A 23,453-nucleotide genomic window follows, 5' to 3' on the forward strand; every position below is an offset into this window, starting at 1 on the left:
TGACAGGGGCTGAGGGAGGACAGAGGAGGAGAGACCTCCAGGGATGCTGGGCAGGACCCATGTGCGCTGCCACTCAAGCTGAATTCCTGCTCCCAGCTTCAGGTCACCCATTCACAGTCATTCATTTTTTTCATATCCAGCAGCAATATTTACTGAGCACCTACTGTGTGCCAGGCACTGTGTAGACACGAAGGACCCAGCAAGGAAAAAAAACACCAAAGTTCCTGCCCTCATGGAGCTGATATTCTAGTGGGGGAGCCGAGCAAGAGACAAGCTAAACAAAACCTGCAGGGTGTCAGATGGAGAGAAGACAACAGCAGAGAAGCGGAGGGAAGGGGAAGTGCATGTTATTTGGAGAAGGTGGCCAGTGAGGAAGAAACTGAGTAAAGAGCTGAAGGAGGTGGGGGAGGAACCATGGGGGGGCTAGGGGAAGCAGAGTATTCCAGGCAGAGGGAACAGCCTGTGCAAAGGTCCTGTGGCTGCAGCGTGCCTGGTGTGTTCAAAGAACACTAAAGAGGCCTGTGTGGCTGGAGTGGAGTGAATGAGGCAACAAAATGAAGGAGAAAATGGGATCGGATGGCACAGGGCCCTGTGGGTCATGGGGAGGACCTCGGCTTCTTCTCTGAGTGAGGTGGCAGCCTGGTGAGGGTTCTAAGCAGGAGTGCCCTGACTCAGGTACTCCCAGACCCCACCCCCGGTGGTCATATTTGAAAAAAAAATGCAACAGAATTGTCTTCCTGATCACTGTGGGACCTGCTCTGCCGCCCTTCACTCCATGCTCTGTTCAACATCCGGGCTGGTGATGCTCCCTGGTACTTCCTGTCCCGCTTGCCCTCAATTGCCACCCCCACTGGACTGTAATCCTTTCCTCCGTACTCACTGCTCCCTGGGTCTCTCTTTCCTCCAATTCATGATAGATCATTGGGTCATCCCCTGGCCAACCCCAAAAGGACTCCCTGTTGCCAATCCTGAATGCACCCCGACATCCACATCTCTTTGTATCCATCCTGAATGACTTTCCCGCTTCCCACCCTCAAGTCCAGCTCTGCTGTGAAACCTGCAAGAGAAATCTGCCAGTGCCCACACATGCCTCGCCTGCCCCCATGTGCACAGTTTCCTACCTCCAGCACCTGCCACTCCCTGCATGGGGCCTTCTGGCTGCAGGAGTGAGGAGTCAAAACCCTCGGATATCCCTCAACCAGAAGGGGTTGGTGGAGAAACGTCCCCATCTTTGCAGCCAGCCTGCTTGGATCTGCCACCTCCTGCTGTGTGACCTCAGTCGAGTTACTTCACCTCTCTGGGCTTCAGTTTCCTCATCGGTGAAATGGGCATGTACTTCATAGAGTTGTTGTCAGGATGAAATTATTTCATTCTGCCTGACACGCTTAGAAGTGTTCTGCGCATAAGCCCTAAATATATGTGTGCTATTATCGCAACCTTGACTACCACGATGATTCCATTCTCTGCTAAGTCCTCATAGCCTAGCACAGTGCCTGGACAACAGAAGGACATCATAAGTGCTTGTTGAAAGGTAGATCCACAATCCCTCTTGTTAAGGCTAGGCGGTATTGCAGCCGGACCAAAGTTCCGGATGCTCGGTGCCATCTCTCAGTCCTGTTTCCTCTTTCTCTATTAAATTTGCTTGACTCCACTGGTGTGAGAAAGTTAATAGGAAAAAAGACAGACAGCCAGGAAAAAAATAAACCTTCTCCCAAGGGGAGAGTGTTCCTCTACTGTTGCTCCTTTAAACGAAACCATCGTGTATCTTTCCACGATGTTCTCAGCAGGAGTGAGTGGGAAGTTTTGCTTACAGGCTGCATCCCTGGTTTTGTTTCTCCCTCCGAGTATGTGTTTTTGACTCTTCAATATTTAGCATTAGTAGGGTTCACTGTCTCCCTCATTCATTCTGTCCCTTCAGCTAATCAGTGGCCGTGTGTGGCATCAATGTATTATTATGTTAAGATGTGAATTACCACAATGGTAATTATTAGTGCCCACATGCTTCATTTGTTCAACAAATATTTATTGAGTCTCAACTGTGTGACAGCGTGACTCAGTTATCATGCATCTTGGGGATCTTGAAACTCAATAAATCATCTAGTAAGTGCCTTCCCTCAGGGCTTAAACTTCAGAGATGGTTTTTGCAGGAGAAAAATAATTGGGTACCTATTTATATGAAATATCCAAAAGACGAAATCCACAGAGACAGAAAGCAGACTAGTGATTGACAGGAGCTGGGGGAGGTGGTGGGGGTGGGGGGACCTGTTCCATCCATATCCCTTTGTGGGTAATAAAAAGTTCTGGAACCAGATAGAGGTGATGGTTGCACAACATTGTGGATGTACTAAATGCTATTGAATCGTGCACTTGAAAATGGCTAAAATGATCAACTTTACATTGTGTATAGTTTACAACTGAAAAGGACAACACAAAAATGTGGGCACACACCCTCGCTCTGGAGAGAGTAATTTAAAAGTAGCCCATATTATCAAAGGTCTAATGTCCTGTCCTTTTAAAACTCAGGGCAACTGTATTCCTTTCTTAAAATAGTGGATTTTTCCCTTGTGCTTTAAAGAAGAAATGAACAGAAAAAAATTTGGAGTCAATGCATTTAAAAAGAAAAACTTATTTTTAAAAAGTAGCCAAATCTTACTTACTATGCTGATGGACAGTGATTGCAATGGGGTGCGGGGGGACTTGATAACATGTGTGAATGCAGTAACCACAATGTTGATCATGTGAAACCTTTATAAGAGTGTATATCAATGATATCTTAATAAAAAAAGAAAGAAAGAAAAAAGTAGCCAAGATTTAGTGACACTTACTATGCACCCAGCATCAGCTGCCCAGGCCTCCCAGGAACCCTACGATGTGGGTGCCATCATTAGCCTGCTTGTTAGCTGGGAACATTGAAGCAATAAGTGGCCTAGTGACACTCCAGGGTTCACAAACTCTGACCATCAGACGGCTCACCAGGGATGTGTCCAAATGCAGGTTCTAGCTCAGCAGGGCTGGATGGGGCCTGAAGCTCTGCATTCCTAGGGGATACTGCCAGTCCAAGGTCAGCACTTGGAGGGGAAGCAGCCCCTTCCACTTGGCTGACTCCATCTGGCCTCCTCCATCAGATAGGCTTGGCCTTGCCAGAGGGGGTCCATGGCTCCCCAGGGCTCTTTGCCTGTCCCTGTGAAAGACAGCCTTGGGTTGAAAGATCCTGGAATAGAATCTCCCTCACTTCGTCCAGGCCTTTAGTGCCCTCTGGTCCTGTAAACTAACATTTGGAGAAGCATAATGAAATGCATAAGGAAGCCCCTCAGTCGGAGCCTTGGGATCCAAGCACTTGGCATTACTCTGCAGGCTATTCGCTCAGTAATTTGTTCAATGTCAAAACCAGCTTTTGTCTCCAGATCCCGATCTTTCTGCTTACTTTTTGGAGGGACAGCATTGAATTAAAACCTTTTTATCTAGAGCAAGGATGGCATTTGTCCAGAGTGACATCTTTACGCATCTCTGCCAATCCCTGAGTCTTGGAGGAGAACTATCAGCAAGCATAAACCCAGCTAGGAACACCTCTGGAGCTGGGGGCATATCTGCAGCCTGAGTTTGGTGCTTGGTGGGGACTAGAGGCCATGTGAGGAGGGAGGGGCCAGCATGAGCCACAGACAGCCAAGACTCCCTCCATCCCCCCACCAGGAACTCAGGACTGGCCGTGTAAGAGCCCTGGAAGGCGCTGCCTCCTTCTCCAAGATGTCTCTGAGGGGCCCCCAAAGCAGGAGCTCCTGGACAAGGAAGCAGAGCCCAGTACGCCCTGCGCTTCCCCCGCAGGCGCACACGGGTCCCCGCAGCACGTGTCTGTGAAGCCGTCAGCAGCCAGCCACGAGAGAGGAGCCGGTCTTTCTCACCTCCTGAGAAAGAAAAGCCACCAACCCGAGGGTCAATTCTGTCCAAAACAAAAGAAAATGGGGAGAGGGACGGGCCTGGCGGGGTGTCAAGAGCTGTCATGGCTTTTTGGCGCAGGGGAGGAGAAAACATTAAATATTAACAATGCTGACGGTTTCCTAAGACAACGCAATTACTCTCAAAAACCTAAAGCCCATCTGCCATCTCCCTGTTCCCAACGCGTTCGCGCTGCCTTGAGCAGAGAAAACAAGGCAGGGGCACAAATAACTTTTGTTTCCGGGACCCCCAAAGCCCTAAACCAGCGGGAGGGAAGGTGCGCAGGATTCCAAGCCCTGTCACTCATCCAGCCTGCCTGGGTCTCAAAGCAGAAAGAGACTAACGTAGACCTGAGTGAAGGGGTGGGGGTGGCGGGTGGGGAGCCCCCCCAAATTAGAATTTGACTTAGGTCAGGAGCTACAATCACTGGAGAAATATTGCAAGTCTAGGCAGGTGGCAAAGGTATTAAGTGCTAAGAGCATTTAAAAGAAAATTGATTTTTAATACGGAAACCAATCTAAGGTAGAAATGAGGGTGCACACACACGCACACAAAGAGAAACTATTCAGAAAGGGGAAGCAGTTTTTAAGGCAGAAACAAGCGAAATTTAGCAATAAACTGCCCCCCCTCCCCCCGAGAAAAACTATTCACAGGAAAGAGTTGAGGGAGATCATCACGTTTCTGCCTTTGCCTCTGGAGATGTTGCAGCAAGGAAATGAAGGTTAGACTCCCTGCAGGACTCTGGCCCCCAGCTTCTCACCCCTGGGGGAGGGGCCCGCTCACCTGGATGGCATGGGCTCCGGGGCGCAGGCGGTGTGGCTAGTGGGCAGTGCAGCGGAGCCTCCAGCTGTCCTGAGGATCCCACCTTGTCAGCACCCAGGGGTCCACCCCGGCTGAAGCCCACGCGTCCATGGCGCGCCCAGTAGGAAGGAGAAGGGGACCCCTGAGAGAGAAGAGAGGAAGGGTACCAAGCGCAGCCGCTTCCCGAGCTCAGAGCTCCCCACAAAGGCAGGCGTCAAGCAGGGCTGCTGTGCCCGCTTCCAGTGGGGGAAAGAGGAGGAGGAGGGGGAGGTTTCCCCCGATGTTGGGAGGAGAGAGGGGAGGACCGAAGCCTCACCAGCTCCTGCTCTTCTCCAGCAAAGTGCTGCGTGGGGACCCAGCACTGGGAGACACACCCAGCCAAGGACGTCCCCCTCCCCATCGCCCCTCTGGGGGAAATCAATTTCTTGCTTTCTTCTCTCTACCACATAACACTGCAACGTGACCCTCCCAGCACGGGGCAGGACTCTAGTCTCTGAAAGGACGCTGTTTATCCCGTTCCACCTCCTTTCAGACTGACTTCTCTTGAGCAGAGGGAAAGCCGGCGACAGGAGGGCTCCCAGCCTTTCCAGCGGGGAGGGTGCGTAGGACAGGCGGCAGGCGGCGGGGAGATGGGATCAGCCTTCTTCTAACTGAACCATCTCCCCTTTGCCAGATCACGACCTACATTATTGATGCCCTTACAAAAAAAAGATCATTAAAGACAGCTGCTAAGCACACACACCCCCACCAGGCTTTTCCATTCGCTCTGCAAACAGATTTCCCTCGCCCCCTCCCTCTCTCCTTACGCGGAGGGGTTGTATTATTTGAGCAGAAAGGCAGGGAACAGGAAAATTCAGTCTTGCAGTGCAAAAAAGGCAGCTGATTCCAAGTTCAGAAAGTTGGTTGGCCACAGGCGTGGACTTGGACTCCAACACCTGTCTCTATTTAAAGGGGCCTCTTTTTAAAGATGAGGGTTATGTTTTTCTTAAAAAGAGCCATATCGGGTAACAGAAAACTCCCTATATTTTTCCCAAGGTGGAGTCAAAGTAGACGGATCTACCTCACTGAGGAAAGAAAGCATCTTTGGGGGGAGTGGTGATTGAGATAGAATTAACATATAACATTATATTAGTTTCAGCTGTACAAAATAATGATTCAACATTTATTTATGTTGGGAAATGATCACCATGATTAAGTCTAAGAAACCGGCATTGTTTAGACAGGAAAACGGAGTATGGGCTAGGTGTTTAGGGGATCTTGAGGAATTAGTGTCAGTTTTGTAAGGGCAGTTGGTAGTATTTTGACAATGTTGTGTTTAAGTCCTTCTTAGAGATGCATACTGAAGTATTTACAAGTGAGGAGATACAATTGTTCCAGGAAAGCAATGAATGTATAAACAAAATATGGTCCAGCCCTACAATGGAATATTACACGGCAATAAAAAAGAAAAAGAACGAAGTACCTATTCATGAACCTCATAAACATTATGCTGAGTAAAAGATGCCAGACACAGACGTCACATAGCCTATGATTCTCCTTGTGTGAAATCTCCAAAAAGAGGCTAATAACAGAGAGGAAAAACAGATTAGTGGTTGTCAGGAGCTGGGGAGAGAGAAATGGGCAGAGGGTTTCCTCTTGGGGGGATGGAAATGTCCTGGAATTAGACAGAAGTGATGGTTGCATGACACGGTGAATGGCCTACCACCGCTGAATTGTTCACTTTAAAAGGGTTAATTTTATGTGATGTGAATTTCACCCCATTAAAAAAAAGAAACTCCAACAAAAAGGGAGGGAGACCTAAACAATCAGAATAGAAGGCTGCTGATTAAGGAAACTGGGTGATAGGAACCTGGGGGTCTACTGTGTATTTCATTGTATTCTTCTCTCTGCTCTGTGAACTCTTGAAATTTTCTTTTTTAAAAGAGGGGCGGGGCAGAATGGAAACAACGTGCCTGTGCACTGTGATTTAGACCAACAGAATGGGGGTGGGTGCACACCCTCTTTCAGCGGAAGGTGAGCCCCTCACCTGCAAAGTGAAGAAACTAAGCCCTAGGGTCCCCTGGCCTGGGACAGCAAACAGCCCCCTGTGATGTCAGACAAGCCTCAGACTCCTCATCTGCAAAGTGGGGCTAATCCTCCTTATCTCTTGAGGATTTTGTGACAATGCAATGAGACTGTTGAAAAATGGTCTAAAAAAAATATTTGCTTCTATGTGTATACTAAAACCATCTCTAGAAAGATCCATGAGAACTAATCACAGGGACTCTCTGTGGGGCTGGGTACAGGCACGGAGAGGGCTTTCCCTGCCTACCTTTTCATGTTTAGGGGATTTTGAACCATGTGAGTATAGTACAGAATAAAACATTTAACAGGGAGATGATGTATGTCAAGAGATGGCACACACTTTTTCTGTGAAGGGTCAGATAATAACTGTTTTGGGCTTGGCAAGACAGATGGTCTCTGCAACATCCACTCAATTCTGCCCCTGGAGAAGCACCACAAACCATGTATAAATCAACAGGCATGGCTATGTGCCAATAAAACTTTATTTATAAGAACTGGTTACAAGTTGTATTTGGCCCCTGGGCTGTAGTTTGCTGACCTCTGATGGGTGTAAATCCCTTAGTGTCAGCTAGACATCAAGTGTTTTTCTTAATTTCAGGCTCTGCCACTGGCCAGATGTGTGACCTTGGGCAAGTCACTTAAGCCTGCATCACTTCCTGTTCAAAACTAGAAGAATAATACTTGAGAAGGGTTGTTCTGTAATGAGACATCCAACATAAAAGCATTTTGTGTACTCTAAAATGTTATGCAATGTAAGATATTATTGTTATGCCAGAAGCCATGAATCTATGCAATTAGCACTGAATCTTCCTATTTTTAAATCACACAACTTGAATGAGTCACAGTATGAACATAAATAGCCATCCTAGTTTAAAAGTACTTTGAAATTTTCAAAAAGTTCTGCTTTTTCTTTATGTGAATGAGACTATACTGAGTCGACCATCCTTGAAACCTTGTGTCTTTTGCAGGAGTTGGTGACCATGAATAGACTAAACAATTGGCCCCAATTATTCACTCCCACCTATATCCCTATTTTTGCCACATTCTTGGGCTGGGAGGTACTCATGGGGTGGCGTGGACTTCCTCAACCTCTAGCTCTGGACTTGCTTCCATCAATAGCATGTGGGCGGAAGAGGCAGTGAGCCAGTTCCAAGTCTGCCCTCTGTGGGTACAACTGTGACGTTTCCAGAGCATCTCCCAGGCTTTAGTGCATTTGCATACCCTCAGGGCTGGAGAGAAGTTCATCTCCAGGTCAGTGGGTAATACCAGGGCATCCCAGGGCGTGTCTGAACCTGAGAGGTTCAGGGGAGGGGCTGGCTTGCTTGCTGACTTCTTCCAGAGCAGAGGAGACGGCCCTGGACAGCAGTTTGTAAGCAATGAACGGTTTTAAACTTTATTTCTTCCTTTGGATGATTTCGGTTTTTAGAGGTATTTTGTTCCAGGATTTCCTCTCCCCTGACTTACACCTCTCACACTTCTACTCTCATGGGAACACCTGTCCCAGGAAGAGCATGAGAGACGCGTGGATCAGATCACAGTGTGCTCTGTTCTACATCATTGCCATTTCAAGTACCTAGACTGTTGAAGTCTCCACTCTCTAGAACAATGTCAGTTGCCATGGCAGTGAAAAGGGAGATGAACAATTGTGCTCCAGCTCTTACATGCTCCCTCACAGAAACGATGCACATCACTGTCCATTTGTCATTGGCCATAATCAGTCACATGACCACACTAAACTTCAAGAGGATAGAGAAGGGTAATCCCCCTCTGTGTCCATGTATCAGTTAGCATTTGCTGTGTAACAGATAACCCCCAAAATTAGTGGTTGAGAACAACAGAAGATTAATTGCTTGTCACATAAATTTTTTAGGTTTTTATACATTTTTAGGTTGTATTTTATATATTTATGTATTTATGTTTTATATACTTTATACTTTCTTAGGTTAACACAGTGGTTCACCTGATCTTGACTAGATCCTATATGCTCTATAAGTTAGCCCTATATATTCCTGAATGCATGACTGTTTTGGCCACAGGAATGACCTAGATTATTCCTCCTCTGGGCAGTTGAGGCAGAAAGCTACTTACCCTCAGATTCTGTTCTCCCCACCTTCCATAGTAAAACAATTTTAGATGGGCACATGGCAAAGGACAACATTTCCTAGCAACCCCTGCAGCTAAGTATGGCTGTGTAAACTAAGTTTTCACCAATGACCATGCGCAGAAGTAATATGTGCAACTACCAGCTTACCTGCTTAAAAAGAATTCACTTGTCCTGGACTTTCTCTCCTCCCACACTCCCATGGGCTGCACTGTGGAAGTTGTGACCAGCTTCAACCATGCACATGAGGACGACACCCTGGGAGAATACAAAACCACAAGATAGAAGGAACGTGGGTCTTGGACCCTCTCAAAGGAACAGAATCATCTACTCATCTAAGACATCTACTTACCTTCAAGCTGTTACATGAGAAAGTTCGTTCTATCTAGCATAACCCATTGTATTTTGGGTCTCTTTGTTACAGCAGCTTAGCCTGTATACTCACTCTTCCATCCAGTGGCATCCATAATGATTCTCCATAATATCTACCCACAAAGCATGCTTGTCTTTGAAGGACTTATTTTTGAAGTGAGTACTTAGACTTTTATACCCTGTTTAATGTTTTTACACCGTTGTTTGTAGATACTGAATTTTTGTCTCAATGCCAATATGTCCTATATAGTCTGTGGCCATATTTTTCTGAATCAGATATTGAAATACAGATATACTTAAAGAAACAATGGAGATGTAAAATTATGATCATGGCATTTTCAGTTCTTCAAATGCAGATTTGAATCCTGATTCTGCCTTGCAACAGTGTGCAGGCTATTTGACCTCTCTGATCCTGGGTGGCCTCTGCTGTAAACTGCAGATAATAATAGTACCTACCATAAAAACTTAAATTAAAAAAGTTTAATCAAAGATTAAATTAAAAAATCAGATTGAGAACTTAACCTGCAGCCAGGACATAGCAAGTGTATATCATATGTTAGCTTCTGCGATCAGCATCAGCAGGATTTCTTGGGAAAATCCAAAGCAATAGTGAATGACTAAGGCTTTGGAGCCAGACGTTCTGTGCTAGAATCATTGCGCTAGTACTGACTAGCTCTGTGACTTTAAGGAAGTCACTTAACCAATTTGTATCTGAACTTTCTCATCTGCAGAATGGGTATGATAATGATATTTATGTTTAAAGGCTTTTGTGATGTTAACATATACAAAGCACTTAAACAGTGCCTGACACACATGGTATGTAAGTATTAGGTATTATTGCTATTATTATTATTATTATTATTATTACTACTACTACTATTTATATCCATCAGGGTCCATACAGAAAGCAGAGAGCATGCTCAAACTGGGTAATTTGAAAAGCATTTAATAAAATATATTTATAACAAGGGCAGGGAGGGTGGAATAATGCATAGTCCCCAAGGTAGCAACAGCAAGAAGCCATTCCCACCCATGTGTAAAGGAGCAAAGAGGTGGGTGTTTTCCAGGACCTGCGGATAGAGACCCTTGCTGAGCACAGCCTGAATGAACTGTGGCCTTCAGTAGATGGATGTATGCCATCCATGGCAACGTGAAATAGAGGAAGCCAAGAAAATTAATTCTCCAACCTCACTCTTCTCCCACTTATCATCTGCGAGTGCCTCCCATTGGCTGAACCAAACAGCAGCCATGTGTGATGGTCAATTTCATGTGCCAATTTGACTGGTCTACACAAGGTACCCAGAAACTTGGCCACACACATTAGTCTGGGTCTGTTTCTGGGAGAGAGTTTTGAGATGAGATTAACCTTTAAATCAATGGCCTTTGAATAAAGTGGATTGCCCTCTATAATGTGGTGGGCCTTCTCCGATCAGTTGAAGGCATACCTAGTTCAAAAGAGTGAGAAGTTTTCTCCAGGAGAACTCTATAGATTTGAACTGGAAAATTTGATTTTTCTGCCCTTGGACTCAAACTGAAACGCTTACTCTTCCTGGACCCCTTGAGCCCACCAGCCTTTACACCAGAATTACACCATCAGCTCTCCTGGATTTCTAGTTTTCTGTCCCACCTTGGAAATTCTGGACTTGTCAGCCTCCATAATTGCATGAGCTATTTCCTCATAATAGATCTCTTTTTCCCTATACCTGTCCTATTAGCTCTGTTTCTCTAGAAAACCCTATTACACCTGTTGGTCTCAGAGAGGGACAATAGAGCCCAGTGAGGTCACCCTTACAAGTCAGCCTCCCAGGGCACAGAAGAGGGTGGAGAATAGGGGAGGCTGGAGCTGGACAGCAAATGGACTTTCACCATTTTTCTTTAACCAGTTCTCAGTTGCTCATTTGTCATCAGTTTGATTTGGGTCATTTTTCTCAGCAATCTGCGTGACCTGATTTTTTTCTTCTCTGGCCACCAAAGGAAACAAATACAAGAGGAGAAAACAGAGATCCTCTAAGACATCCCCAGTTAATCTTCAGGACTGTCCCACCCACACGTTTATATCCCTAGTGATATTTTTGAGCCAGTTTGCCTGTGGGCAGAGGGCCGTTAACTACATTATTTACATTCTCCCGATCCTCTCTCTCTGGAACAAAAAAGCAGACAGCTGGCCAAACTTATAATGCCCTCCAGGATGACAAGGTCTCTCTCTGAGCCCAACAGCGGAAGCTGCGCATGCAGAGGTAGGCTGGGAAATACGACGCCCTTCCGGATTGGCAGGGCAAAGGTCTCCGCCGCCCTCCAGAAAAGTGCCTGGTCGCTTACCTGTCCTGGGCAAAGTCCGATGACATGGTAACAGCGAGAGAACGGCCATCAGGAGAGAGGAAAGCGAGAGAAATTGGGAAGTGAAGTGCCCTACACTTCTTGCTTGCGTAAGCCAATCCTTAAAACCAGAAGGGACACGCCATGAAAGTAAGTGTTCAGGCTCTGAAACTGGGCCCATCTGGGCCCAAACCATGGCTTTGCAACTACAAACTCCCATGATTTCTAAATTGCTCTCCCACTTTGCTGGGACAGCTGGATCAGAATACCACAAATGGGATGGCTTAACCAACAAAAATCTGCTCTCAGTGCTAGAGGCTAGAAGTCCAAAATCACAGTGTCAGAAGGGTTTGGTCCTGGGAGGGAAAAACCTACCCTAAGCCTTTCTCCTCGGCTTGTAGAAGGCTGTCTTCATACTCACCTGGCTTTCTCCCTGGATGCAAGCCTGTGTCCAAATTTCCCATTTTACAAGGACACTGGTCATATTGGATTAGAGCCCACATTAAGGATAGCATTTTAGCTATTTACATCTGCAATGACCTTATTCCAAATAAGGTCATATTCTGAGGTATGGAGAGTTAGGATTTCAACATAGGTGAATTTTGGGGGGTGCTACAGAACAAATGTGTGTGTCCACCACCAAATTCATTTATTGAAAGCTAACCCCAAATGTGATGGTTTTAGGAGGTGGGGCTTTTTGGAGGTGACCCGCTCATGAGGGTGGAGCCCCCATGCATGGGATCCTCCTTTTATAAAAAGACCCCAGAGAGCTCCCTTGCCCCTTCCACCAAGTGAGGACACAGCAGAAAATCAGTGAGCAGGCTTTCATCAGACATTGAATCTGCTGGCACCTTGATCTTGGACTTCCAGCGTCCAGAACTGTGAGCAGTAAATGTCCATTGTTTCTCAGTCACCCAGCCTATGGCAGTCTCCGTGTTCTGATAAGCAGCACAAATGGACTATGAGAAGGGGAGACACAGTTCAACCCATAACAATTACTTAATCTGAGTCTCACTTCCCTTCTGATAAAATCAGTTAAGAAGCTTGAATGGGCTGATCATCTTGCTGAAATGATTATGAAGTAGGTAAGCACTTAAAATACTGCCCTACACACCATGTGGCCTCAAAAAAATGTCAGGCCAGCAAAAGATATGCTGAAGTCCCAATGGTGGGACAGGACCTGGGGAAAAGCCTCCCCCTATATTGAGTAAAGGTGCTGGATGACATGTAACATCGTAACTGAATTGACGGAGGCATATAATTTATGCCTGTGATACAATGCACCCATGTGGAGTGTCCAGTGTGGTGAGTTTTAAGTAGTGTTTACACCCTGTAACCACCACCATTCCCCCAAGATTCAGAGCATTTCCATCATCCCAAACACTCCCTGGTGCCCCCTGTATGGTCCACACTCTCCTCCCCGTCCCCAGACACCCCCTGATCTGTTTTCCATCACTGTAGCTCAAACTCATCTCTTCTGTAATTATATATAAATGGACTCACGCAGTGTGTACAACTGCTTTCACTCAACATAATGCTGTGGAGATTCACCCATGTTGGTGAGTTTATCAGTATCTGTTATCTTTTTATTATATTCTGTTGTATGGATGGATCATGGTTGGTCCAGGCATGTGTTGATAGATATTCAACTTTTTGCTGGTGTTTGGCTATTACAAATAAAGCTGCTATGAATGTTCACATAAAAGCCTTTGTGTGGACTTGTGTTTTCATTTTTCCTGGTTAAATACCCAAGAGTGGAATTGCTGGGTCATCGGGTGAATGTACGTTTAACTCTGTAAGAAGCTGCCAGGCTGGGCATGTCACACTCCAGCCTCGCCAGCCCTTGATACCTTCTTTCTGATGACAGCCATTCTAGTGGGGTGTGGTGATTTCTCACTGGGGTTTTCATTTGCCTTTCCCCGATGGTTAATGATGTCATACAAATGTACAGAGATGAGTGAGTGCTAAAGAAATAAAAGGCTGCCCAGAGAAGAAATGGCCAAGAGTCAGGATGTAGACAGGCAACAGGACACTCCAGCAGCTCAGAGAGCATCAGCGTGTGACCGCATGTCTTTGGGGAACAGATAGTGAATAGGAATTGACATTCCTTACATAGAGCTGGACCTTATGTAGGACCACACCCGGGGGAATGGATATCAGGGAAACTTTGTCTACCAGCCCAGGAAGGTCACAGGGAAGCTTGTCTTGTCTCTGTACATTAAAAAAAAAAACTTCTTTTATAATATCCTGTGTGGGCTAGGATGTGGGCATATACACTGCTGTAATCTGTTGGGAGGGCAAAGTTGCATTAATCATATTTGTATTCATATCATGAAAATATTTTGAGATCTAAATATGCATGCTTATATTTATCTGAAAAATTTTTGGAAATGTGGAGCAGAAACTAAAAGTAATCTGAGCAAAATGATGATGATGATAAATGGGAAATAATGCAAAATAACGCAAGATCAAGCATCCAGTGAGTCTCTCACAGAATCCAGGGCCAGTCTTCACGAAGCCGTCAGAGCCCCACAGATCCTCGCTGGCTGCGCACTGACTCCGTCCTTCTGCCTCTGCATCCATCCATTTCCTCATGTTCACATGTTCACTGAGCATCTACCACGTGACGGCAGAGTGCATAGCGCCGGGCTTGGCTATGTGAGACCTGGCTCTGCTTCCTGCTGACTGCACGCTCTTGGGCAAGGTATTTAATCCCTCAGAGTCTCTCCGTTTTCTCATCTGTAAAATGGGAAAAATCAGGGACCTTGAATACAGGGCCGGTGTGAGGAAATGAGATAACTACACATGTAGTGCCTGGCACACCGTAAGCATGCAATAAGTGTTATTTATTATTGTTCTTATAACCACTCCCATATTCATTGCAGTGTTATTCACAGTAGTCACAATATGGAAACCATTCAAGTGTCCATCGGTAGATGAACGGACTGAAAAAAATGTGAAGGCAAATAAGTGGCCAGAAACTCAGTGACAGTAGCACTGAGCTGTAGGTTTGTCCTGGAAACTTTAAAAAAAACGACTCCCATTGATGTCATTTTTGGAGGCTGCAAATCAATGGATGGGTGTTACCCTGGAAATCCAGGTAAATGGGGAGTACGCATGTGACATAAAACAGACTCGGAAGCCATGAGTATAGAAGTGATGGTGCCAAGGAATGGATGAGCTCCCTCAGGGAGCATGGGGAGAAAGAGAAGAGGCAGGACAGGCAAATGGGGACGGACGGGATAGAGAACCGAGGACAGCCACAGGCCGAGCACGACAGAGCAGAATTGCCAAAGCCACGGACCGGAGGAGTTCCACAGTGGCAGCATCTCCAAGGCCACGTGGGAAAGACGGTCAAGGAAAGTAAGGCTGAAAATTAGCCATGGGCTTGAGCAAACCTGAGGTCACTAGTGGCCTTGGCCGGAACAATTTGAGAGGCAATTTGAGTGGTGGGGTTTCCAGGCAAGCAGCAATGGATTCAGAGTGAACGAAGATACGGGGAGTGGGACTGCAAAGTGCAGACACCTCTCACCACAGCTGGCTGGAAAAATGGAATAATTGTGCCTGATTGCTGCAGGGTTGTTATGACAACGAAATAAGACAATGATGGTAAATGCTCTTTTTCTGAAGGACTTTTTTAAAATTGAGGCATCATTTATCTCCAGCCGAATTCACCCTTTATTATGTGCCATTCTACAAGGTTTGAGAAATGCACACAATCATGGGACTGCCGCAAAACCAAAAACCCAACAGTTCCATCTCCCCAAACGGCGCCCTCCTGACCCTTCGTACTGAATCCCATCCCAAACCTTCAGCCCATGGCAGTCATGATCTATTTCCTGTCCTTGTAATTTTGCCATCCCCAGGTCATATAAATGCAGGTACATGGTACATGGACAGTTTGTAACCGAGTGAAGAAGTTGGCACCTCGGCCTTCATATTATCTCTGCCTCCTTTGCTACTTAATCTTTGGGTCAAAATGCTTCTGCTCAGCCCCGCAGCCCTGCACCTGGGCTTGTTGATCACGGAAAGGAGTTTTGTTCGTGACTTAAGATGGATACAACCAGCCCCTTACCTGAACCTTGCCTCCCCCAAGGAGATAAAAAAAGTATGTACAAAATGATGCCTGGATTGTTAAAGACTTACAGGAACATCACAGCTAAGGCCATGTCAACAAAATGAGTAGAGTCCAATACCCAAGGACGGGGGGTTTCACTGCCCTCCTCAGACCCTTGCTGATGTCCAGATGTCTGAGGTCAATAGTCACCTCCTGAGGTCTGTTCCCTCCAGCTCCCCCTTTCATCAGAGAAGCGTGCAATTAACCCTGAATTAAGATAGTTCTTTAGGACAGTAGTCCACCATCTTTTCAGTCTGCTGGTTTTCCAAATAAAGTCTCATTTCTTGCCCCAACAGGTCATCTCTCAATTTATTGAACTATTGTGAGGAAGCGGCATGAGCTTCGACTCAGTGACAGTTTGAGTCTGTTTTCCTTCATTCAGTATGCTGCATTTGACATGTACCCATTGATCCACCCTTGACGTAGCCGCCAGTATTTTATTCTCTTCCATTGGGGAGCAACATTCTATTGGATACACAGGTCCCTTGATGAATGTGAAATGCTGTAGAAAATCAGAATGACTTTTTATTCTCGGCAAAATATGTGCATGCAGACCAGGGAGTGGGTTTTAGTTTTGACTCCCTCAGAGGCAGACTCTTAGAAATGATTCAAGCAAAAGTAGATTATTTTAGAGGTGGTTTCAGGAGACCCAGAAGGGGAATGGAAATGGAGACAGGGGAGCAAGGAGTGAATTATCAAGCAAGTCACCATGACAGGAAAGCAGAACTCAATCTCTCTGGAAAGCTGCATAGGCTCCAGACCTTGGTATCACCTGAGGGGTGAGCGAGTAGGGATATATGTCCACCACCTCCTAACACTCACTGGTTGGCGGCCACTCATATAAGACATTCTTTCCCTCGCATTTCTGGCTTGACTGAAGATCACAATGCGCACCCCAAAGGCCAGAAAAGTCCTCAGGAAGCTGGGCCAGGGTGTGATGAGTAAGAATTTGAGGAGACGGGCCTAACCCAGACAGTGCCCACTACAAAGTGGGGACACAGCCAGATCGCAGACTACCTCCTCTTAACGTTCATCTCCTTCTTGAGCTGTAAATATCAAATATTTTTATACCTATTCAAGGTTTGCATGCATACATTTTAAATCATCTCTCTGTCCCCTAATTGGGCCTGTCACTCACTCCTAATATCGCTTATTTATAGTTGTTCCCTCTGTGTAGGGTCTGAGGGCTTATTTTCGGATCTGTGAGTTATGCATGAATCACCCTGCTCGTCACCCACTGTAAGAAATCTGACCTGTGTGACAAGAGGTCAGGGGTCAGCTGTGACTCTCCCATAGGCAGCAGCCTAGCCGGAGGTTCACTCAGCGCCATCGGATCCATCGGCCAGAGCCAAGATCCAAGGACCACTGTCTACTAGTCCGGTCTGCCCTCCTAGCCCGCAGCTTATGAGAGGAAAGCAGGAGCTCCGTGAAGCCACTCTGTGACATTCCCATCTATCCAGAGGTGGGAATCATGGACGGCACACACCAGGAAACTTTCAACAAGACTTAAGACTGGTAGCCAACGATAATTGTCTTTTAGGTGGCGAACGGGTGCACAGACACATTTTTATTAGATAAAAAGAATACCATTTAGACAGGAATAAAAGTGAAGTGTAGATCTCCTACCTTGCAGTGGTGAGCATCTGGTTCTGTGAAATCAATGAAGTTAGAAGAGAGTTAGGAACGCCCCCTGCCTCACTGGAAGTCAGAGAGAAGCAGGCTGGAAGTCAGAGAGAGACAGAAAGAGGGACACTCCTCACCGATACCCAGTCGGGCTGTCGGGGTCTGATTCCAGACACGGAGGCCTTTGAGAAGCCGCTGAAGTGCAGCCTCAGCCTAGGCTCTCGCAGGTGCCCACGGCCTTCCTCAGTCCCTCGCATCCAGGGAGATGCCTCTGAAGGGGAATCCTGGCCTCCACTCAGGTGACTTTCCCAGCTCCCAAGGGAGACGGGGGATCCACTGAGGGAGACGCAGGGGACCCTGTCACTTGAGACTTTGAGATCAGCAGCCGGGCTAGTCCCATTTAAGTGGCTGACGAGCGCCCGATGTTGTGTGCCACAGATGGCTTCCTTCTATAAGGACAGTGAAAGAAAAGGCAGGCTTGGATGCTGACACTCACCTCTGAAGTTAACCCGGACGAGCCCCCAAAAATGATGCAGCTTCTCACACCACAAGGGTATGAAACTAGAAATAAATGACACAAATAAAACGAAAAAGCACACCATCACATGGAGGTTTAACAACATGCTCTTAAATAACCAATGGATCAATGACCAAATAAAAAAAGAGATCAAGCACTATATGGAGAAAAATGACAATTATTCAGCGACGCAAAATCTGTGGGACACAGACAAGGACGTGCTAAGAGGGAAGTATATTGCAATACAGGCCTACCTCAGGAAAGAAGAACAATCCCATATGAACAGTCTAAACTCACAATTATCACAACTAGAAAAAGAAGAACAAATGAGGCCCAAAGTCAGCAGGAGGAGGAACATAATAAAGATTAGAGTAGAAATAAGTAAAATCGAGAAGAATAAAACAATACAAAGAATCAGTGAAAGCAGGAGTTGGTTCTTCGAGAAAATAAACAAAACAGATAAACCCCTCGCCAGACTAATCAAGAAAAAAGAGAGTCTGCACACATAGACAGAATATGAAATGAGAACGGAAAAATCACTACGGACACCATAGAAATACAAAGAACTATCAGAGAATACTACGAAAAATTATATGCAAACAAACTGGATAACCTAGAAGAAATGGACAACTTTCTTGAAAAATACAACCTTCCAAGGCTAACCCAGGCAGAACAGAAAATCTGAACAGACCAATAACTAGCAACAAAATTGAACTGGTAATCAAAAAACTGCCTAAGAAAAAAAAACACCTGAGCCAGAAGGCTTCAACGCTGAATTTTATCAAACATTTAGTGAAGATCTAATAGCCATCCTCCTTAAACTTTTCCAAAAAGTAGAAGAGGAAGGAATATTTCCAAACTCATTCTATGAGACCTGCATCACCCTAATACCAAAAACCAGGCAAAGACACAATAAAAAAAGAAAATTACAGACCAATATCCCTGACGAACATAGATGCAAAAATACTCACCAAAATATTAACAAACTGACTTCAAAAATACATCAGAAAGATCATCCATCATGATCAAGCAGGATTTATTCCAGGGATGCAAGGATGGTACAGTATTAGAAAATCCATCAACATCATCCACCGCATCAGTAAAAAGGAGGACAAAAACCACATGATCATCTCCATAGATGCTGAAAACACATTCAACAAAATTCAACATCCATTCGTGATAAAAACTCTCAACAAAATGGGTATAGAGGGCAAGTACCTCAACATAATAAAGGCCATTTATGACAATCCCACAGCCAATATCATACTTAACAGTGAGAAGCTGAAAGCATTTCCTCTAAGATCGGGAACAAGACAAGGATGCCCACTCTACCCGCTTTTATTCAACATACTACTGAAGGTCCTCGCCACAGCAATCAGACAAAACAGAAATACAAGGCATCCAGATTGGTAAAGAAGAAGTCAAACTATCCCTGTTTGCAGATCACATGATATTGTACATAAAAAGCCATAAAGAATTCACTCCAAAACTACTAGAACTAATCTCTGAATTCAGCAAAGTTGCAGGATACAAAGTTAATACACAGAAATCTGTTGCATTCCTGTACACTAATGATGAACTAGCAGAAAGAGTAATCAGGAAAACAATTCCATTCACAATTGCATCAAAAAGAATAAAATGCCTAGGAATAAACCTAACAAATGAAGTGAAAGGCTGTACCCTGAAAACTACAAGACACTCTAAACAGAAATTAAAGAGGACACTAATAAATGGAAAAACTCATCCCATGTTCTTGGGTAGGAAGAATTAATATTGTCAAAATGGCCATCCTGCCTAAAGCAATCTACAGATTCAATGCATTCCCTATCAAAATACCAACAGTATTCTTCAACGAACTGGAACAAATAGTTCAAAAATTCATATGCAACCACAAAAGACCCAGACTAGCCAAAGCAATCCTCAGAAGGAAGAATAAGGCAGGTGGAATCTCGCTTCCCAGCTTCAAGCTCTACTACACACCCACAGTAACCAAGACAATTTGGTGTTGACACAAGAACAGACCCATAGACCAGGGGAACAGAATTGAGAGTCCAGATATTAACGCAAGCATATATGGTCAATTAATATACGATAAAGGAGCCATGAATACACAATGGGGAAATGACAGCCTCTTCAACAGCTGGTGCTGGCAAAACTGGACAGCTACATGTAAGAGAATGAAAGTGGATTATTGTCTAACCCCATATACAAAAGTAAACTCAAAATGTATTAAAGAAAGACCTGAATCTAAGTTATGAAACCATAGCACTGTTAGGAAAAAACACAGGCAAAAATCTCTTAGACATAAACATGAGGAATTTCTTCATGAACATATCTCCCTGGGCAAGGGAAACAAAAGCAAAAATAAACGAGTGGCACTATATCAAACTAAGAAGCTTCTGTACAGCAAAGGACACCATCAGTAGAGCAAAAAGACATGCTACAGTATGGGAAAATATATTCATAAATGACATATCCGATAAGGGGTTGACATCCAAAATATATAAAGAGCTCACGCACCTCAACAAACAAAAAGCAAATAATCCAATTAAAAATTGGGCAGAGTATCTGAACAGACACTTCTTCAAGAATAAATTCAGATGGTCAACAGGCACATGAAAAGATGCTCCACCTTGCTAGTAATAAGGGAAATTCAAATTGAAGCCACAATGAGGTATCACCTCACACCACTTAGGATGGTCAGCATCCAAAAGACTAGGAACAACAAATGCTGGCGAGGATGTGGAGAAAAGGGAACCCTCCTACACTGCTAGTGGGAATGTAAACTAGTTCAATCATTGTGGAAAACAATACAGAGGTTCCTCAAAAAACTAAAAATAGAAATACCATTTGACCCAGGAATTCCACTGCTAGGAATTTGTCCAAAGAAAACAACTCAGATTCAAAAAGACATGTGCCACCCCTATGTTTACTGCAGCACTATTTACAAGAGCCGAGATATGGAAGCAGCCTAAGTGACCATCAGTAGAGGAATGGATAAAAGAAGAGGTGGTAAATATACAGAATTGAATACTACTCAGACGTAAGAAAGAAACAAATCCTATCATTTGCAACACCATGGATGGAGCTAGAGGGTATTATGCTAAGTGAAATAAGCCAGGCGGACACAGACAAGCACCAAATGATTTCCCTCATTTGTGAAGTATAACAACAAAGAAAAAATGAAGGAACAAAACAGCAGCAGACTCACAGAACACCCATGCCTGGCGGCCACATCCCAACAGACCCCCCCACCCCCACCAGCCCCCTCCTCAGGGGGCCACGCGCACCACTGGCCCGCTCCTCAGGGGACCCCGCTCCAGCGCCCCGTCCTACCTTGAACCAGCACCTGGAGCAAGTGCAGCTGGAGCGTCCGGAGCGGCCACCACCCGCGCCGGCAGCCTGCGCTCAAAATGGACCAAACTCAAAATGGACCAAAGACCTGAATGTAAGTCATGAAACCATAAAGCTCTTAGAAGATAACATAGGCAAAAATCTCTTGAACATAAACATAAGCAACTTTTTTCTGAATGCATCTCCTCGAGCAAGGGAAACAAAAGCAAAAATGAAAACATGGGACTATATCAAACTTAAAAGCTTCTGTACAGTAAAGGACACCATCAACAGAACAAAAACGCATCCTACAGTATGGGAGAATATATTTGTAAATGACCTATCCGACAAGGGGTTAACATCCACAATGTATAAAGAACTCACACGCCTCAACACCCAAAAAGCAAATAACTCGATTAAAAAATGGGCGGAGGATATGAACAATTCTCCCAAGAAGAAATTCAGATGACCAACAGGGACATGAAAAGATACTCCACATCACTAATAATCAGGGAAATGCAAATAAAACCCACAATGACATATCACCTAACACCAGTTAGGATGGCCAGTATTGAAAAGACTAAGCAAAGAATGCTAGTAAGCATGTGGAGAAAGGGGAAGCCTTCTACACTGCTGGTGGGAATATAAGCTAATTTAACCATTGTGGAAAGCAATACGGAGGTTCCTCAAAAAACTAAAAATAGAAATACCATTTGACCCAGGAATTCCACTCCTAGGAATTTACCCAAAGAATATAATGTCTCAGCTTCAAAAACACATATACTCCTATGTTTATTGCAGCACTACTTAAGATAGCTAAGGTATGGAAGCAACCTAACTGTCCATGAGTATATGAATGGATAAAGAAGATGTGGTATATATACACAATGGAATACTACTCAGCCATAAGAAAGAAACAAATCCTACCATGTGCAACCACATGGATGGAGCTGGAGGATATTATGCTCAGTGAAATAACCCACGCGGAGAAAGGCAAGTATCAAATGATTTCCCTCATTTGTGGAGGATAACAACAAAAAACTGAAGGAACAAAACAGCAACAGACTCACAGACTCCAAGAAGGGACTAGAGGTTACCAAAGGCGAGGGGTTGGGGAGGACGGGTGGGGGAGGGAGGGAGAAGGGGATTCAGGGGTATTATGACTGGCACACATGGGGTGGGGGGGGGTCAGGGGGAAGACAGTGTAGCACACTGTAGGCAAATAGTTGACTGTGGCATCTTACTACACTGATGGGTGGTGACTGCAATGGGGTATGGGGGGGACACGATAACGGGGTGAATTTAGTAACCACATAGTTTTCATGTGAAACCTTCATGAGAGTATATAGCAATAATACCTTAATAAAATAAGTAAGTGAAAGAAAAAATCTTACTTCTTGTCAAAAAGTGAATCTCTGGCATATTACTACACTGATGGACAGTGACTGCAATGGAGTATGGGGGTGAATGTAGTAACCATATTGTTTTTTTAGGTGAAACCCTGTTAGGGATGTATATCAGTAATACCTTAATAATAACAGAAAAAAGAACCTTACTTCTCAACTTCCTGGGTGTTTAAATGTAATCTCGTCTTCAAGATAGGATCTTCCTGCCTTTTACTATGTTGTCTGTGCCTGGGCTTACTTGCCGTATTAATTGCCCACGTTATATATTACTTGATTAGGGGCTCGAGGGGGAAAAGCAGCATTTGGGAAAGTTAAAGATAAGCCGGGCCTTTTAGCAGGCTAAAGTAAATTTTACAATAGCCTCATTTAATTGACACCATGAAGACATGGGCCATGCTGAGGTATTTTCCTACCTGGGGGATGTTCACACATTCCAGGTCGAGTTACTCCGGCTTTTCAGTTTTAACTCATCTTCACTGAACAATGCTTATACTCCCACTAGTTTGGTATTTTACTTAGGAGACTCAATGTGACTCTGACTGCGCTCAACTGTTCTGATGTCCGCTGGTCATCCTCTGATCCCCAACATCTGATCTCCGCTGGTCCCGCTGTGAGGATGGGACGACGGACCGGAATCGCCGGGCCGCTCCAGCACGGGAAGGCGACCGAAGCATGGACGGAGACCCTGGAGCTCCCTCTCCCGGCGGCGCTCGGGACACTAGTGATTGCTGAATAGAGCGGCGGCGGCGGCGGCGGAACCTGCAGCTACTGCGCCAGCCATTCGGACGCACGTATTTTGCGAGCGCCCACAGTGGCTGCCTGCTCCTGGACGTCGCTCAGTCATTGGCCGTGAGGGACGTCTGTCGGGGG

General features: G+C 45.2%; 1 protein-coding gene and 1 long non-coding RNA gene across 3 annotated transcripts in view; both read right to left on the reverse strand.

Moving 5' to 3' along the window:
• Positions 1-4,936, reverse strand: part of CACNA1A (calcium voltage-gated channel subunit alpha1 A) — a 263,531-nt gene extending 258,595 nt beyond the window's left edge. For both annotated transcript variants that reach the window (XM_037022578.2, XM_073220074.1), the window contains exon 1: positions 4,717-4,936. The gene's annotated coding sequence lies outside the window, so the exon portion shown is untranslated. The remainder of the gene's footprint in view (positions 1-4,716) is intronic.
• Positions 4,937-11,619: 6,683 nt separating this feature from the next.
• Positions 11,620-23,375, reverse strand: LOC140845573 (uncharacterized). The gene is made up of 4 exons (XR_012124419.1): positions 22,997-23,375; positions 21,181-21,286; positions 17,824-17,888; positions 11,620-14,326 (listed from the first exon to the last, which is right to left on the reverse strand). It is a non-coding gene; the product is annotated as an uncharacterized lncRNA (long non-coding RNA).
• Positions 23,376-23,453: the final 78 nt, after the last annotated feature.

This window comes from Manis javanica, chromosome 13 (genome assembly GCF_040802235.1).
Source record: "Manis javanica isolate MJ-LG chromosome 13, MJ_LKY, whole genome shotgun sequence".
Taxonomy (NCBI): Eukaryota; Metazoa; Chordata; class Mammalia; order Pholidota; family Manidae; genus Manis; species Manis javanica.